This window comes from Phyllobates terribilis, unplaced genomic scaffold, assembly GCF_046119375.1.
Source record: "Phyllobates terribilis strain yellow unplaced genomic scaffold, ASM4611937v1 Scaffold_1__5_contigs__length_1240528914, whole genome shotgun sequence".
In the NCBI taxonomy this organism is placed as follows: domain Eukaryota; kingdom Metazoa; phylum Chordata; class Amphibia; order Anura; family Dendrobatidae; genus Phyllobates; species Phyllobates terribilis.
The window spans coordinates 738,335,928-738,353,968 of NW_027362761.1; positions in this window are offsets into that span (position 1 = coordinate 738,335,928).

Below are 18,041 nucleotides of genomic sequence, written 5' to 3' on the forward strand. Positions count from 1 at the left end.
GACTTGTGGTGAGAGGCAGAGTTGTGTTTGAGGATGCAGTTGTTGACGTGCTTCCAGTACTACGTCTCTGTCCAGGAAGGCGCAACCTGACCTCGTCATCACTAGCATCTTCCTCCACCTCCTCTGCTGACCTCATCTCTTGGCTGACTGTGGGTTGACAGTAAGTGGGATCTCCGACCTCATCATCATCACCCTGTGCGTTATCACACCCGTCATCCTCAGAGCCAAACTGTTCCTGCCCTGACAAAAAACTAAAGTTGTCGCTCCAATCAGGTATTTGAGTCTTATCATCGTCTTCCTCATTGTCTCCACCAACAGGAGTTACAGTTTGGGAATGAGGGTCTACATTATGGTCAGAACCTTCTGCGTCTGGTCCTGGATCCGACTCATAAAGATTCTGGGCATCAGTGCAGATCATTTCCTCGTCTGGATTCACAGAAGCGCTGGAGTCGACCTCTGATTCCCAGGCTATAGTATGAGTAAACAGCTCTGCAGACTCAACCATCTGTTCTACCTCATACTCAGACGGGCAGCTGGAGATTTGGGAGCTGTGAGGAAGCAAGTGCGATTTGGGTGACACCTTTGAGGACTGGAGTATTTGTGATGTTGAAGTTGAAGTGGAGGAGAGCCCACTTAAAGGAGCACTTGATATCCATTGAAGCACCTGCTGTTTTTGTGCCTCATCTGGAATTTGTAGCGATTGGCGTGGCCGTAAGAAAGGGATCTTATCACATTGTCCGCTAAAAGAAGTAGACATTTTAGTTTGGCTGGAAGATGGTCTTTCTTCTGCACCTACCCCACGGACACAACCTTTTTTCCCCTTCCCAACACGCCTATTCCCCTTTCCACCAGCAGCAGGCCTTTTTCCACTCATTTTGGTGGTTGACTAATTCACAACTCTGGAGTTGTTTGCACAAAAAACAATGGATGGTAACCGAGCAGAGCTGAGTGGCCAAACTGTGGTATTAGGCCAAAACTATTGGCTGGGTTAGATGCAGAAAAAAATTATTTTTAATTTGCAACCTGATGGAGGTCAGTATAGATGGACTAATAGACCAAGTCCCACACACCGCTAGAAGCCCAAATATTTTTTCAGAGCTAGATGCAGAAAATTTTTTTATTCAATTTGCAACCTGATGGAGGTCAGTATAGATGGACTAATAGACCAAGTCCCACACACTGCTAGAAGCCCAAATATTTTTTCAGAGCTAGATGCAGAAAAAAATTATTTTTAATTTGCAACCTGATGGAGGTCAGTATAGATGGACTAATAGACCAAGTCCCACACACCGCTAGAAGCCCAAATATTTTTTCAGAGCTAGATGCAGAAAAAAATTATATTCAATTTGCAACCTGCTGGAGGTCAGTATAGAAGGACTAATAGAACAAGTCCCACACACTGCTAGAAGCCCAAATATTTTTTCAGAGCTAGATGCAGAAAAAAATTATTTTTAATTTGCAACCTGATGGAGGTCAGTATAGATGGACTAATAGAACAAGTCCCACACGCTGCTAGAAGCCCAAATATTTTTTCAGAGATAAATGAAGAAAAAAATTATTTTTAATTTGCAACCTGATGGAGGTCAGTATAGATGGACTAATAGACCAAGTCCCACACACTGCTAGAAGCCCAAATATTTTTTCAGAGCTAGATGCAGAAAAAAATTATTTTTAATTTGCAACCTGATGGAGGTCAGTATAGATGGACTAATAGACCAAGTCCCACACACTGCTAGAAGCCCAAATATTTTTTCAGAGCTAGATGCAGAAAAAAATTATTTTTAATTTGCAACCTGATGGAGGTCAGTATAGATGGACTAATAGACCAAGTCCCACACACCGCTAGAAGCCGAAATATTTTTTCAGAGCTAGATGCAGAAAAAAATTGTATTCAATTTGCAACCTGCTGGAGGTCAGTATAGAAGGACTAATAGAACAAGTCCCACACACTGCTAGAAGCCCAAATATTTTTTCAGAGCTAAATGAAGAAAAAAATTATTTTTAATTTGCAACCTGATGGAGGTCAGTATAGATGGACTAATAGACCAAGTCCCACACACTGCTAGAAGCCCAAATATTTTTTCAGAGCTAGATGCAGAAAAAAATTATATTCAGTTTGCAACCTGATGGAGGTCAGTATAGATGGACTAATAGAATGATGCTATGCCCAAAAGATTTTACTTCACTAGGTGCAGTAAAAAAATTGGTATTCTATACACAGGTGGTATATCTTGCAACACAGATAGGCTACTCCACTGACTAACACACTCTGCAATAGGCCAAAAAGGATTAGCTTTGCTAGATTCAGCCAAATGCTGTGAAAAAAACTTGCACAGCACTGGCACAGACCTGCCTGGCAAAAACTGATAGGAACTGATGTAACCTAGTCCTGAAAAGGACTCCAATTACAATTAGTCTTTACTCCCACAATCTATCTATTTAAGAGCACAGACCTGCTTGATAAAAGTCGTAGGAAATGCTGTAACCTAGTCCTTAAAAGGACTGCAATCACAACTATTCCCTACTCCCAAGCTATCTGTATATTTGTGCGAAAATTGGCTTGAAATTAACAAGGTATAGCGCACACAGCAACAGCGGTGCCGTCTAACACGCAGCTGCAGCAGTGAGAAAATGGTGGCGACGGGGAAAATGGCTTGGTCTTATAGGGCAAGGACATGTGACATACACTGCCAATCACACATGCCCTTGCTTGTGTGAAAAAAAGCACTTCGCTCCGTGTGTGCGCTGCTGATAGGCTGACAGATTGCACCTCCCCACTGCAAATGCGGGAAAGAGAAAAAAAAATGGAGATCTTCATTGTTCCTGCAGAGATCCATCCCCTGCCCCTCCCCCCGCCCCGCTGTACACTCAAACTGCGTATTAACATTAATTTTCATCATTACTGAGAAAAAATCCAGTTATGATTTTAGTGCACGAACAGTTATCGAACATAACCTCGAACAGCCGAATTTTTCTCAAATTGTTCGTGTTCGCCGACCGGCTCGAACACCGCCCAAAACAGCTCGAATTTGAGATTGGCGAACAGTTCGAGTAGAACAACGCTCATCTCTAATGTTTACACACTTAACATCCGGGAGTCTCTCAAGTAGCAGATAGGCCCAAGTGGCCCAAGTAACAGCCTTCAGCAAGGTAATAAAATAGCAATGTCCATATTAATGTCCATATAACACAGGGTATTACCTTTGCTGGGTTTAGCTGCTGTAGTCCATTAGACTTGCCACCACTGTGGCTTTGCGGCTTCCCAGGTAGGGGTCTCCAGCCGTCGTTCCCTCAAAGGCCACTGACATCCACACAAGATCCAGGCTCTGCCTTTCAGGACTCTTCCTCAAGCCTCTGCCTTCCAAGGCCACTAGCATCCACACAGGATCCAGTCTTTGCCTTTCAGGCTGCCAGGCTGCCAGGCTGCCAGGCTTCACTCGGCCTCACTAGGCCTCTCACAAACAGTGTCCCACACACACGGAGCACAGGCCTCACACCGAACACACCTGTCTCCCATCAAGCAGGGTTTATATATGCATCCCGTGCGCACACACACACACACACATACTGACAGGACCTTGCTGATGCCACAGTCATGTGATCAGACAGACATTCTGTGCACGCAGGACCTGTGCTATGTCACAGTCATGTGACCAGTCACCTGAGGGGGAAGGTACATGGTCAGGTAAAACACATCCTGGACCATTACCGTAATGCCAACAAGTCGCTGCATTACAACCAGCACAACAGTAAAGGCTATCTGTGCCAGTAACAATGCCAAGGAGGGATAAGTTGCAGAACATGGTCAAGGGGTACTTAAGTGACCATACGTGTGTCCTTTCAGTTCCCTTTAATTATTGGGTGTCTAAGCTGAACACTTAGTCTGACCTCTTCTTATATGCCTTGGAGGTGCTGGCCTGCCTGGCTGCTAGTGTGGTGTCTGAGCGTGTTTTCCTTTCCGCTGGGGCAATCAACACTGATTGGTGCACACGCTTCTCCACGGAAAATGCAGACAGACTTACTCTGATTAAATTCAACAAGGACTGGATATCTCCACAGTTTGTAATCCCTCCAGATGACAGCAAACTAACCTAAATTCACCAAAAATGCAGATTCATGCTACTGCTGTTAACGTCACCCTCTTCCCATAAGAACCCGTTTCCTTCCTGCGTCAACCATGACTCAGCCCATAGGGCTAATTTTTAGAAACCCTATGCACATTGTGCAGTGGACAAACCAGGACAGTATTCCTACTCCAGCCTAACTACTATTTGTGATTGGAGGCCCTTGGGATGGTGGCTTCCAAAATAGTGGTTAAAATGACCTGGTGCTTGTTTGTAGCAGGCAGTAGGAAATGTTTGAACTACTGCTTTGTGCAGGGCAATCAAAGATTTTTTACGTAGACTAATATGGATAGAAGGCAGGCTGACACCCCAAAATAGTGGTTAAAATGGCCTGGTTGTTGTTTGTAGCAGGCAGTAGGTAATGTTTGGACTACTGCTTTGTGCAGGGCAATCAAAGATTTTTTATGTAGACTAATATGGACAGAAGGCAGGCTGACACCCCAAAATAGTGGTTAAAATGGCCTGGTGGTTGTTTGTAGCAGGCAGTTGAAAATGTTTGGACTACTGCTTTGTGCAGGTCAATCAAAGATTTTTATGTAGACTAATACGGACAGAAGGCAGGCTGACACCCCAAAATAGTGGTTAAAATGGCCTGGTGCTTGTTTGTAGCAGGCAGTAGGAAATGTTTGGACTACTGATTTGGGCAGGGCAATCAAAGATTTTTTACATACACTAATATGGACAGAAGGCAGGCTCTGACCCCTAAAACAGCCCCATGATCAGAAACCAGCAGCGCTTTTGATGGAGCGTATTTTCGCTGCGTCCAAAATGCTGTATTCTAATGCTGCAGTTTTGTTGTCAATACATGCGGATCCACCGCTTATATTGACACTTCAGTCGGTCAAAATCTGCAGAGAGACTAGCATCTCCACTACAGAAATTGACAGGCTGCATGTGAGTTTGGGTACATGGCCACGTTCAGGAGCTGCTGCAGGTATGAAGCTGCGTGTTTATGCAGTGTCAAACCCGCAGTGTCCAGATGTTTCAGCATAGTGGATGGGATTTCTAGAAATGCCATGTCCACTATGCGTTATCTGAGGCTGCTGATCACTCACGGATATTGACATGCGCAACAGAAATTTGACCACTAGAATGTATTGAATGCGGTAAATCCGCATCGTCCAGTGAACACATGTGGATTTACCTGCATTCAATAGAATGCAGCTTTTTGGGTGCAGAAAAAATATGCTGCATCCATAGCGCTACTGTAGTGCCGGCGTCCCTGCCCTCTGCTAGGCAGGGACGCTGTTCCCCTCACCGCTCTGCTCCGTGCCCGGCGTCCCTCTCCCGCTCTGCTGGCAGCGCGCGCTCCTTCCCGGCCACTGTGCTTAGGGCGCGCGCGCTCTCCCTCCCTCTTAAAGGGGCCGCGCGCGCCGTCCTAAGGAGTCCTCGGCCAATGGCCGGAGGACTTTACCATATATAAGGCACCTCCTCCAAAATGGAGGTGCCCGAGCAATGTTGTTTGCACCTGTGTCTCACCTGTGCTTCAGCCCTCAGGTCCCGTTGCCAGTTACCTGCCAGATTCCTGCCTGATTACTTGCTACCTGCCTGCTAGTCTGAGGTCCGACGATCTGCCTTACTAATCCTGTCAGTCTGTCTAAGGACCAGCCTGCCCGCTCACCTGGGAGCGCACATCAGCTACCTGCCTGCTTGCCTGAGGTCCGACGGTCTGCCTTCCAACTCCTGTCAGTCTGTCTATGGACCAGCTTGCCCGCTCACCTGGGAGCGCTCATCTGCTACCTGTCTGCTTGCCTACCCGGAGGCTCTGCCGTCACGTGCTGTGACCACCCGCCTGTCCAGAGACTTCTGCCCGCTCACCTGGGAGCGCTCATCTGCTACCTGTCTGCTTGCCTACCCGGAGGCTCTGCCGTCACGTGCTGTGACCACCCGCCTGTCCAGAGACTTCTGCCCGCTCACCTGGGAGCGCTCATCTGTCGCCTGTCCGCTGGTCTTCCTGGAGGCTCCGCCGTCACATGCTGTGACCACCCGTTCATCCAGAGACTCTCGCCTGCTCACCTGGGAGCTCACGTCTATCTTCAGCCGCCACAGGTCGTACCAACCCTATACCTAGAGACTGCCCCGGTCACTTGCCGTGACCTCCAGCCCGTTCACTCAGAGACTGTCCCGTTCACTCAGAGATTGTCCCGTTCACCTGCTGAGACTTCCAGCCCGTCTTCCCTGGTCGCCACCCGCTCCCTTACAAGGACCGCCCCCTTGTATAGTAGCTCAGAGGTTCCGCCTCCCAGACCCGTTACAGCTACTATGTCCAGATCGTGGGCACATAGCCTAAAACTACAAAAAATGGCTCCCACGTCATTTTCATAACCAGCAGAGAGAAAGCCGACCGATGGGAGCTGATATTATTAGCCGGGGAAGGGGCCATGAGCCAAAAATGTTCCCTGGCTATTATTAACAGCCCACAGCTGTTTGCTTAGCCTTTACTGGCCAGATTACAGGGGAATCCCAGGAAAAAATTTATGTAAGGTCCCCCTATAAAATCTAACCAGCAAAGGCTAAACAGACAGCTGCACGCTGATATTAATAGTCAGGAAAGGGACCATGGATCCTGGCCCCCTCCACGGCTAATAATATCAGCTCTCCGCAGTCCCAGAAATGGCGCATCCATAAAATGCGCCAAATCTGTCGCTTAGCCTCGCTCTTCCCACAGCCGTGTAATACTGGCGAGTGGGGTAATGGGGTTGAGGTTCATGTCAGCCTTGTATTGGTGGCTGACATGAAGCCCAGGTGAGTAATGGAGGGCACCTATAAGACGCCCCCATTACTAACCATGTAGTAAAGGGTTTTGACTAGTGATGAGCAAGTACTAAAATGCTCGGGTACTCATTGTTCAAGTCGAGCAAATTGGAATGCTCAAGTGCTCTGTCCGAGTAATGAGCCCAAGGTAAGTCTATGGGAAACTCAAGCATTTTTCCGGCTGTCTGTAGGGGGCCTAAAAATTGCCCAAATTGATGGGAACAGTGCTCAAATGACATGGGAACAGCATGTGAAAGACCCCTGGAAGCATTTCTGGCTCCCAGGTCACTGCTGTCAACAATGTTGTCAGAGGGATTACGCCACATTTATGGACTCACAATAAAACATACAAAAACGAATCCAAAATGGATTTTCCTTGGAAATATGTTAAGGAACATCCTTTCCAGGATAATGACTTGTATATAAGGCAAAATAAATAACCGAAACCAAAAATGCTCCTCCACACCTTGGGCTATGTTCACACGAAGCGTTTTTGATGCGTTTTTGCACTTTTGCATTGCTTTCAACAGTGACAAATGCATTCACCAGGAAATGTCATTTTAACATTTTACAACCTTATCTGGCCATGTGGTGTGTGACACATCATCAGACACATCCTGTTTAATTTATGATATAGGGACTCTGAAAGTCACAAAGCTGATTTTTATAGGGCCATCAGGCGGCCCTTACTATTCTTAAAGGGTCAGCAGTCGGCCCTCGCTATTGTTAGAGAGCCATCAGCCGGCTATGCTTTGTTGTTCCCATTATTAACGAATTGGTCTCCTATGCTGTTATTGCGCATGCAGTGACTACAAGGGCTGCCAAAAATTTGGACGCAACCCAATACCCCTTTGAAGAGACATAGAGGAGGGTCTAAGTAAAAAAAATGTTCCCATTATAAAGGAGCAGGTCTCCTTTAGTGGTAATGCCCATGTTGTGACTGCAAGGGCTGTCAAAATTTAGGAAAAACCCCACTAACAATTTAAAGACACATAGAGCAGGGCCACAGTAACGACATGTTTCCATTAGAAAGGAGCGGATCTGCTATATAGTTATAGGGTATGCAGTGAGTGCAACGGCTGCCAAAATTTAGGAAAAACAATACTAACAATTTAAAGACACATAGAACTGGGCCACAGTAAAGAGTACGACATGTTCCCATTAGAAAGGAGAGGGTCTGCTATACAGTTATAGGGTATGCAGTGTGTCCAACGGCTGTCAAAATTTAGGAAAAACCCAACTAACAATTTAAAGACACATAGAGCAGGACCACAGTAACGACATGTTTCTATTAGAAAGGAGCGGATCTGCTACACAGTTATAGGGTATGCAGTGAGTCCAAAGGCTGCCAAAATTTAGCAAAAACCCCAATAACAATTTAAAGACACATAGAGGTGGACCTCAGTAATGACATATTCGAATTAGAAAGAAGCGGGTTTCCCATACCATTTGCTTATTCAGTGAAGCAACAGCTGCCAAAAATTTGGAGGAACTCCAATGCCCCTTGCAATGGATGTAAAGGTCAGAGGACCTCCTGAAAAAAATGCTCCCATTATCAGGAAGTAGGTCTCCCATACGGTTTGCCTATGCAGTGAATGCAATGGCTGCCAAAAATTTGGAGGAACTCCATTGCCCCTTGCAAGAGATGTAGAGGTCGGAGGGACTCCTGAAAAAAATGCTCCCATTATAAGGAAGTGTGTCTCGCATACTGTTTGCCTATGCAGTGAATGCAACGGCTGCCAAAAATTTGGAGGAACTTCAATGTCCCTTGCAAGAGACGTAGATTAGTGATAAGCGAGCATACTCGCAAGTACTCGGTACCTGCCCGAGCATCTCAGTACTCGAGATGCTCGGAGCTCGCCGAGTACTTCTGAGATGCTCGGGCGGATGCTCGGGTCCTCTCCCTGCATGTTTGGCACTCTTTGGAGCGCCAATCAACATGCACAGATTGTCTGCCACTCACTGTAATGCCGCAGCCATGTTGGTTGTGGCATTACAGTGATTGGCTGGCAGCACAGAGTCATCAGGTCTATATCATATCTGGCGCCGCCGTGCTCGTCAGTCTACTCAGGCAGTGTAGGGAGAGGTGCTGCTGAGCTAGGGAGAGATTTGGTTGTTTATTAGTTAGTTTAGGTATTGCACAAGATTCTCTACACATATCCATCTCAACTAAGAGTCCTTCTGAGGACTAATCCAGCTGCAGAGATATCAGTGCTAGGTAGGCAGGCAAGGTACATAGCAGACTGCAGTGCATATAGCAAGAGGTCCATTCCAGTTCTGTCTGCTCGTGCTTTTACAGATAATATATTTGTAGAAATAGCCCCAGGTATCAGGGGCGAGGAATACTTTTTTTTATCTTAATCCTGATTATTTACGTAAAAAGCAATCCAGAGAACACCGTTTTTCTGCGCCATTTGCTTGTTGGCACTGCAGAATACAGCCAGGTCCTTTCCATATTGCAGCGCCTAAAATTCAGCTATTTAAAACTGTGGTTTGTCTGTCACGCGGATCACATATAATTGAGCTGAAAATTCTGCCATTTCCGGCCTCCATTGAAATTTTGTTGCAGTGTGTCAGCGAACTTATTAACACTAGGTCGCTGTTAAAAATAGTTACCTACAAGCCAGCTATTTAAAACTGTGGTTTGTCCGTCACACGGATCACATATAATTGTGCTGAAAATTCTGCCATTTCTGGCCTCCATTGAAATTTTGTTTCAGTGTGTTAGCGAAGTTATTGACACCAGTTTGCTGTTAAAAATAGTTACCTACAGGCTAGCTATTTAAAACTGTGGTTTGTCCGTCACATGGATCACATATAAGTTCGCTCTAAATTCTGACATTTCTGGCATACATTAAAATTTTATTTCAGTGTGTGAGCGAACTTATTGACACGAGGTCGCCGTTAAAAATAGTTACCTACAGGCCAGCTATGTAAAACTGTGGTTTGTCCGTCACACAGATAACATATAAGTTCGCTACAAATTCAGCCATTTGTAGTGAGCGTGGCAGATATTGTCCTTCATTTAAAATGGGCAAGGCGCGTGGCAAGGGACGGGGAACTGGACATGATGGTGATGGTGCATGCAGAGGCCGAGGCCGTGGGCAAGCTGAAATTGTGCCACAACAAACACCCACATCTTCTCGCTTGACCTTCCTGTCCCAATTAATAGGGGACCGCAGAACACCACTATTGAACACAGAGCAGTGTGAAAAGGTTATTGGTTGGATAGCAAATAATGCTTCCAGTCACTTAGCCACCATCATCACCCTGTCTTCCACACGGTCAAGTCTCAGTAGCCGTGAGTCTGGACTGCATATTCCTCACCCTGATCCTCCTTCCTCCCACCATGCCGAGTGCCCAGAGACAACTGATCCCACACTTGGACACTCCGAAGAGCTGTTCACTTTTCCATTTATAGATTCGGGTCTCTTGCCTGGTCCATTTGAAGCAGAGGAAGACGAGAGCTCATGTAGCGATGCCCAAATATTTGAGCAGACACATTCATACGAAGGCGACGGTGGGAAAGTGTCACAAGAGGTGGACGATGATGAGACACAATTGACTGAAAGTAAGGAGAAGGACCAGGGTGCAGAAGTGGAAGACGAGGTGGTGGATGATATAGTAACTGACCGAACCTGGCATGAGGACATGCAGAGCGAGGACAGCAGCACACAGGGGGAGGGAGGCAGAGCACCCCAACAGGCAGGATGAAGCAGTGTGATGGCCGCAGACAGAAGGCGGGCAACCGTTTCCCTTAACACCAACAGAACGGAAGCTGCCAGTACAACTGTTAGGTCTTCGCGAGTCTGGTTGTTTTTTAAAGACTCTGCTGATAACCTCAAAAAGGCCATTTGTACCACCTACAAGGCTCGAGGAGACGGAAGCTTTCCGCAACATGATGCCGGCGGCCATCCCTTGGTACTCGGTCCCCAGCCGCCACTATTTCTCCCGGTGTGCCCTACCCGCATTACACAAGCACTTGTCCCACAACATTAGTCATGCCCTCAACAATGCAGTTACTGGGAAAGTCTACCTAACCACGTACACGTGGACAAGTGCTTGTGGGCAGGGATGGTACATTTGCTGATGGCACACTGGGTTAACATAGTGGAAGCCGGGACCCAGTTGGACCTTGGGACGCAACACATCCTCCCAACGCCGAGGATTACGGACCCTAGGTCAATCAGGGTTGCCCCCACAGTCTACAGCTCGTGCACTTCATCCTCCTCAGCATCCTCCTCCTCTTCAGCCTCCATCTCCGAAATGACCACTTCAGTCACAAGCTGGAAGCACTGCAGCACTGCCTTAGCCAAGCGGCAACAGGCTGTGCTGAAGCTAATATGCTTAGGTGACAAACTGCACAATGCTGAAGAGTTGTGGACAGCTCAGAAAGAGCAGGCAGATCTGCGGCTGACACCGCTGACCCTACAGCCAGGCATGGTCATGTGTGACAATGGCCGGTACCTTGTGGCGGCTCTGAGGCGAGGCAAGCTCACACATTAACCATTCCTGGCCCATGTGCTTAACCACATTGTTCAGCAGTTTCTCAAAACCTACTCGGAGCTGCCGGATCTGCTTGTCAAAGTACGCCGCCTGTGTGCCCATTTTAGAAAGTCAGCTACAGCTTCCGACGCCCTTGCCGTGCTTCAGCAGCGTTTGCAGCTTCTGACTCACCGACTGGTGTGTGATGTCCCCACGCATTGGAACTCTACATTGCAGATGTTGGGAAGGATTTGTGAGCAGAAGAGGGCAGTTGTTGAGTACTAGCATCAACAAGGCTGTCGGTATTCAGTTCAGACTCCACACATAAGATCTCAGGAGTGGACATGGATGTCAGACATCTGTACCATCCTCCAAAACTTTGAGGACTCCACCAAGATGGTGAGCAGCGATGACACCATAATTAGCATCACCGTCAGTCTTCTCTGTCTTCTGAAACGCTCTCTGCTTACAATCAAAGAGGATGCATTGCAGGCAGAGCACGATGAGATGGAGCAAGGAACCACACAGGGTGATTACACACAGTCCAGCCTCATCTCATCCAAACGTGGATTGGGTGGCAATGAGGAAGAGGAGGAGGAGGAGGAAGAACAGGAGCTAGTTTAATGCGCTATGGATGGTAATACCTGCACAACTGTCATACCGTCTGTTCAGCATGGATGGCCTGAGGACAGAGAGGAGGAGGAGAGCATGATCAGTCGTCCTCTTGGTGAGGACACGGAATTCTTGCCTTTTAGCAGTCTGGCACGCATGGCTGAGTTTATGTTACGCTACCTTTCCCGTGACCCTCGCGTTCTCAAATTTTTGGGTGACATTCATTACTGGTTGGTGACACTTCTAGACCCATGCTGTAAGGAGAACTTTCTATCTCTTATGCCTGAGGCGGACAGGTCTACAAAAATGGGGTAGTACCAGAAGGCCCTTGTTGCGGAACTATTAAAAAAATTCCCATCTGAAACCGCTGGCGGCAGAGGTCACAGTTCGTTGGACAACCAAGGAATACAGGTGAGAGAGACACAACTCCAATCCAGCAGAGGCAGGGGAACACTGTCAAGGTTCTGGGAGAGTTTTCTCAGCCCCTCCCATCGCACAAGCCCTGAGGTGCGGGGTACTCTCACAAGGAGTGCAAAGTTTGGGAAGATGCTGAGGGAGTTCCTTGTCGACCTTACCAACGTCCTCCGTGATTCCTCTGTGCCTTAAAATTATTGGGTATCCAAGCTGGACACGTGGAATGAACTGGCTCTCTATGCCTTGGAGGTCCTGGCCTGCTCTGCCCCTAGAGTTTTATCAGAGCGGGTTTTTAGTGCCTCTAGTGCAGTGGTCCCCAACCTTTTTTGCACCAGGGACCGGCTTGAAGCAAGATCATTTTTCCATGGCCCAGCAAGGAGGGGGTGGGGTGGGCGGGGCTTTGGTCATATGGGGGTGGGGTAATGGAGGGATTTGGAGTTTAGTGCATACTTATCATATAGTGTAGACCAGGTCCCCGACAGGAGCTATGCCAGGAGCCCCACATAATGTGCTGTGCCAGGAGCCGCATCACTGAGGCCCCATCACGCCCTGCAGCAGGACAGGGCAGCTGTCCTGACAGCTGCTGTTCAGCTGCATTTACTTCATCCCAGGGGCGGACACAGACTGTAGTGGGCCCCTGTGCAAGAAATTTTTGGGGGCCCCCCCGCCCTTCATAAGGCAACAAAGTTATGTAAACATAACCCCCCCATGTGCATCTCTCACCCCCCCATGTGCAGCTCACCCCCCGTGCATCTCTCATCCCCCTCCGTGCATCTCTCATCCCCCTCCGTGCATCTCTCACCCCCCCGTGCATCTCTCATCCACCCCCCGTGCATCTCTCATCCCCTCCGTGCATCTCTCATCCCCCGTGCATCTCTCATCCCCCCGTGCATCTCTCATCCCCCCGTGCATCTCTCATCCCCCCCGTGCATCTCTCACCCCCCCGTGCATCTCTCATCTCTCCCCTCCCCCCCATGTGCATCTCTCATCTCTCCCCTCCCCCATGTGCATCTCTCATCTCTCCTCTCCCCCCCATGTGCATCTCTCATATCTCCCCTCCCCCCATGTGCATCTCTCCCCTGCCCCCCATGTGCATCTCTCATCTCTCCCCTCCCCCCATGTGCATCTCTCATCTCTCCCCTCCCCCCCATGTGCATCTCTCATCTCTCCCCTCCCCCATGTGCATCTCTCATCTCTCCCCTCCCCCATGTGCATCTCTCATCTCTCCCCCCCATGTGCATCTCTCATCTCACCTCTCCCCCCCATGTGCATCTCTCATCTCTCCCCTCCCCCCCATGTGCATCTCTCATCTCTCCCCTCCACCCCATGTGGATCTCTCATCTCTCCCCTCCCCCATGTGCATCTCTCATCTCTCCCCTCCCCCCATGTGCATCTCCCATTCCCCCCACTCCTAGTTAATTGTATTTTAAAAAAAATAAAACTTGTTATACTTACCCCCATGCGATCCCTGCAGAATCCTGGCGCTCGTCCAAATCGCTGACACCAGGTTCTCCTGCCTTCCGGTCATGTGACGGCGCCGTCACATGACCGGAAGTCAGAGGAATTATGAGATGTCCTGGACCCGGCGCTTTGCATGGGGCCGGGGGCCCCATGAGGAGAGAGACGCACAAGAGGGGGGCTCCTACCGGCCGGGCCCCATACTGGAGTCAGGGCAGTCATGCCCTGATGGCTGCCCTGCTGGAGGCTGGAGGGGCCCCCTCTCCCTCGGGGCCCCCGTTCAATGAACCGGCTGCACGGGCGGTAGTTCCGCCCCTGCTTCATCCTGCTTCAGGACCTGTGGTGACATCACAGTTATGTACCTTGATGTCATCACAGGTCCTCTACAGGTCTACCCTGCGGGAGTCTAGAACAGCGGGCAGCATCCACCCCACACAGTGTGCTCTGAGCCACCGCAGACCAGAGCACACTGTCAATGTTTAGTGATTGTCTGTGGCGGTGCCGCGGACCGGCTGAAAAACCCCAACAGCCCGGTCCTGGTCCGCGGACCGGCGGTTGGGGACCTCTGCTCTAGTGGAATTATAACTGATAAGCGCATACGCCTGTCAACTGAAAATGCTGACATAAAAATGAACAAGGGCTGGATTGGGCCTGACTTCTCAACACCACCGAATGATAGCAGCATAACATAAACTGAAATGCAGTGTCTTTTTTAAGAGGTGTATTCCTATGCACCTTTTCACACCCACACATGGGTATACGCTTCCTGATTTTGGGATTTGCTCTCCTCCTTCTCCTCATTCCCCTTCCTCCACCACCATATCACCAGGGTGACCGTGGTCCGTGATGCAACACCCACATCATTTTTTTAAAGGGTGTTTATGATGCCCGTAAAAAAAAAAATGTATACAGTATGTTCATGTATACCCCCCAGGGATAAATGTTTGTCAGCCCATACACTTAGTGCATGGGCATTACAAGTATAGGAGACCCACTCCTTTCTAATAGGAGCATTTTTTTATGAGGCACTCTTCCACGTCTCTCCCAAGGGGCATTGGAGTGCCTCCCAATTTTTGGCAGCCCTTGCATTCACTGCATAGCAAACACAATGGGAGACCCACTTCCTAATAATGGGAGCATTGTTTTCCGGAGGCCCTCTGACCTCCACATCTCTTCCAAGGGGCATTGGAGTGCCTCTAAATTTTTTGGAAACCCTTGCATTCACTGCATAGGCAAACACAATGGGAGACCCAGTTCCTATTAATGGGAGCATTGTTTTCAGGAGGCCCTCTGACCTCCACATCTCTTCCAAGGGGCATTGGAGTGCCTCCAAATTTTTGTCAGCCCTTCATTGCATTCACTGCATAGGCAAACAGTATGGGACACCCACTTTTCTAATAATGGGAACATTGTTTTCAGGAGGTCCTCCTCTAAGTCTCTTCAAAGGGGCATTGGGGTGCATCCAAATTTTCAAAGGGGTATAGGGGTGCAGCCCTGCCACTCACTGTATACACAATAACAGTATAGGAGACCCACTCTTTAGTAGAGGGAACAACAAAGCATAGCCGGCTGATGGCTTTCTAAGAATAGTGAGGGCCGACTGCTGGCCCTTTAAAAATAGTAAAGGCCGCCTGATGGCCCTATAAAAATAGGCTTTGTGACTTTCAGAGTCCCTCCTTCATAAATGAAACAGGATGTGCCTGATCATGTCCCACACACCACATGGCCAGATAATTTTGTAAAATGTTAAAATGACATTTCCCTTTGAATGCATTTGTCACGGTTGAAAGCAATGCAAAACTGCTAAAGTGCATCAAAAACGCTACGTGTGAACATAACCAAAGGTGTGGAGGAGCATTTTTGGTTTTGGTTATTTATTTTGCCTCATATACAAGTCATTACCCTGGAAAGGATGTTCCTTAACATATTTCACAGGAAAATCCATTTTGGTTTCGTTTTTGTATGTTTTGTTGTGTGTCCGTAAAAGTGGCATAATACCTCTGACAACATTGTTCACAGCAATGACCTGGGAGTCAGAAATGCTTCCAGTGGTCTTCCCCATGCTGTTCCCATGTAATTTGAGCACTGTTCCCATCGATTTGGGCAATTTTTAGGCCCTCTGCAGACCGCCGGGTGGAGCCGCCTGAAAAATGCTCGAGTTTCCCATAGACTTACATTGGGCTCGTTGCTCGGGTCGAGCACCCGAGTATTCCAATTTGCTCGACCCGAGCTTCGAGCACCCGAGCATTTTAGTGCTCGCCCATCACTAAAGTAGATATGTTGATATGGTACATATGGTTGTGATATGGTGGTGGAGGATGAGGATGCTTAGAAGTAGTGTTGAGCCACCCCCGTAGTGTTCGAGTTCGGTTCGGTTCGTCGAACACCCGTGTGTTCACCGAACTGTTCGTCGAACTGTTCGTCGAACACCTTCGAACACCGTTAAAACCAATGGCAGGCAAACAAAAACACATAGAAACACATAGAAAACACCTTCAAAGGTGTCCAAAAGCTGACAAACTGCTCAGAAGACACAACTAACACATGGAAAAGTGACAAGTACATATAGTCATGCGAAAAGAAAAGAGGTGGAGGAGTAAAAGGAGGGGGAGACACAGATATAGGCATGTCATGCCCTTCTAAAATCCAAAAAGTGAGAAGCCGAGACGGCCAGTCCGCTCCTGCCCGTGCCACCTCCGTGTCGCCGGGTTTGTGCCAGAGCCGCGGTGAACCCTGACGGCCAGCCCCCCTCTCCCAATACTGGTGCCTGTCCGCTGGTGGGTCGAGAGAGCCCCCCTGTGGTGGAGGCAGCTCTAAGCTTTTTAATTTAAATTGTCCCTCTAATTTGAATGAATACACTTTAAATCCATTTACAAGGATCTATTGGAGGGCAAGTCTCATGCCAGCAGCCGCGTAATTCCAGCTCCAGTAGCGTCCACTAAAGCTGCTGCAGTTAAAAAGCTTTTATAAGGATCGAGCTCGGCTGTCCACCGCAAGGCATCCTAGTGCCAGTCCCAGCCCCTATGCCTTGGGGTGCCTCCTGATGCTCTTCACTAAGTATCCCGTGGTCCCCAAGCATTTCCTTTGAAAAAATTAAGTGTCCAAACTACAGGTGGTGTAGCTTGCTTAACAGCCGGGATAATCCGCTGACTAGCAGACACTGCTACTAGGCACAAAGTATTTCCTGGGCTAGATGCAGTTAAAAATTTGTAAGTAGATACTCTCGTTGGATGCTGAGAAAGCATTCCATAGAGTCTCCTGGCACGCCATATATGATTCTCTTAAAAAGCTTGGGGTAGGGGTCTAGGGGACCCTTTTATAGCCAAAATCACGGCCCTGTATCACAATACGTCACCTAGGCTGAAGATAAATGGAACTGTAGCACCGAGGGCTCGGTTGCTACAGACGTATTGCACCTCACCCAGAGGTGTGATATCTCACTCTCAGATAAGGATGGAGTGTGGATCAGGACCCGACACCTGCATGCATTACACCACATTGCCGTGGGGCAGGGCGACCAATATGCCCCTGAGATGGGCACGACAGTCCCTGTCCCTGGCTGGAGTGGGGGGGAGGGAACACTGAGGAAGGGGAACCCTGCAGTGCAGGAGCAGGGAGGAAGCAGTTCCTGGGTGCATTGAGAAGGGAGTATAAAAGGTGGGCACCATCTTAGTTCAGTGCAGAGAAGTCTGAGCAAAAGTGGCAGGGAGCAGGGGCTCTGCATGAGCTCTGCTCCGGAGGCGGGCCTAGTAACAGAGGCCCAGGCCTGCAAGAGGGAGAAGGAAGGAAGAGGAGCGGAGAAGGCTCCAGGAACGAGGAATGAAGGGATCCCAGGGGTGCGGACGGGCGAGTCGTCACCGCACGCCCGAATCCACCTGCGTGGAGGGGTCAGGCCAAAGGGGGAGACCAGTCCCCGAACTAGTGGAGGCAGGAAACGACCCTCAGCTAGAAACCGGAGGCTCTGACATTTTATGTGGCGCAGCCCCTTGCTCCACCCGCTAGGAAGGCACCACATAGGGTCAGGGAAACTGGCGCCAAGTTTACCAAGAGGAGGCCCGAGGCAGCCGGACAGAAGTGTTGGTAAGAAAGGCCAGACAAAGGACACACAAAGGGGGTCCTGTGAAGCGCCCCACAGTTATCTGGGAGTTGTCTGAGCCCCTCACCTGGTGAGCACAGTACGACGTGGGCAGCCGT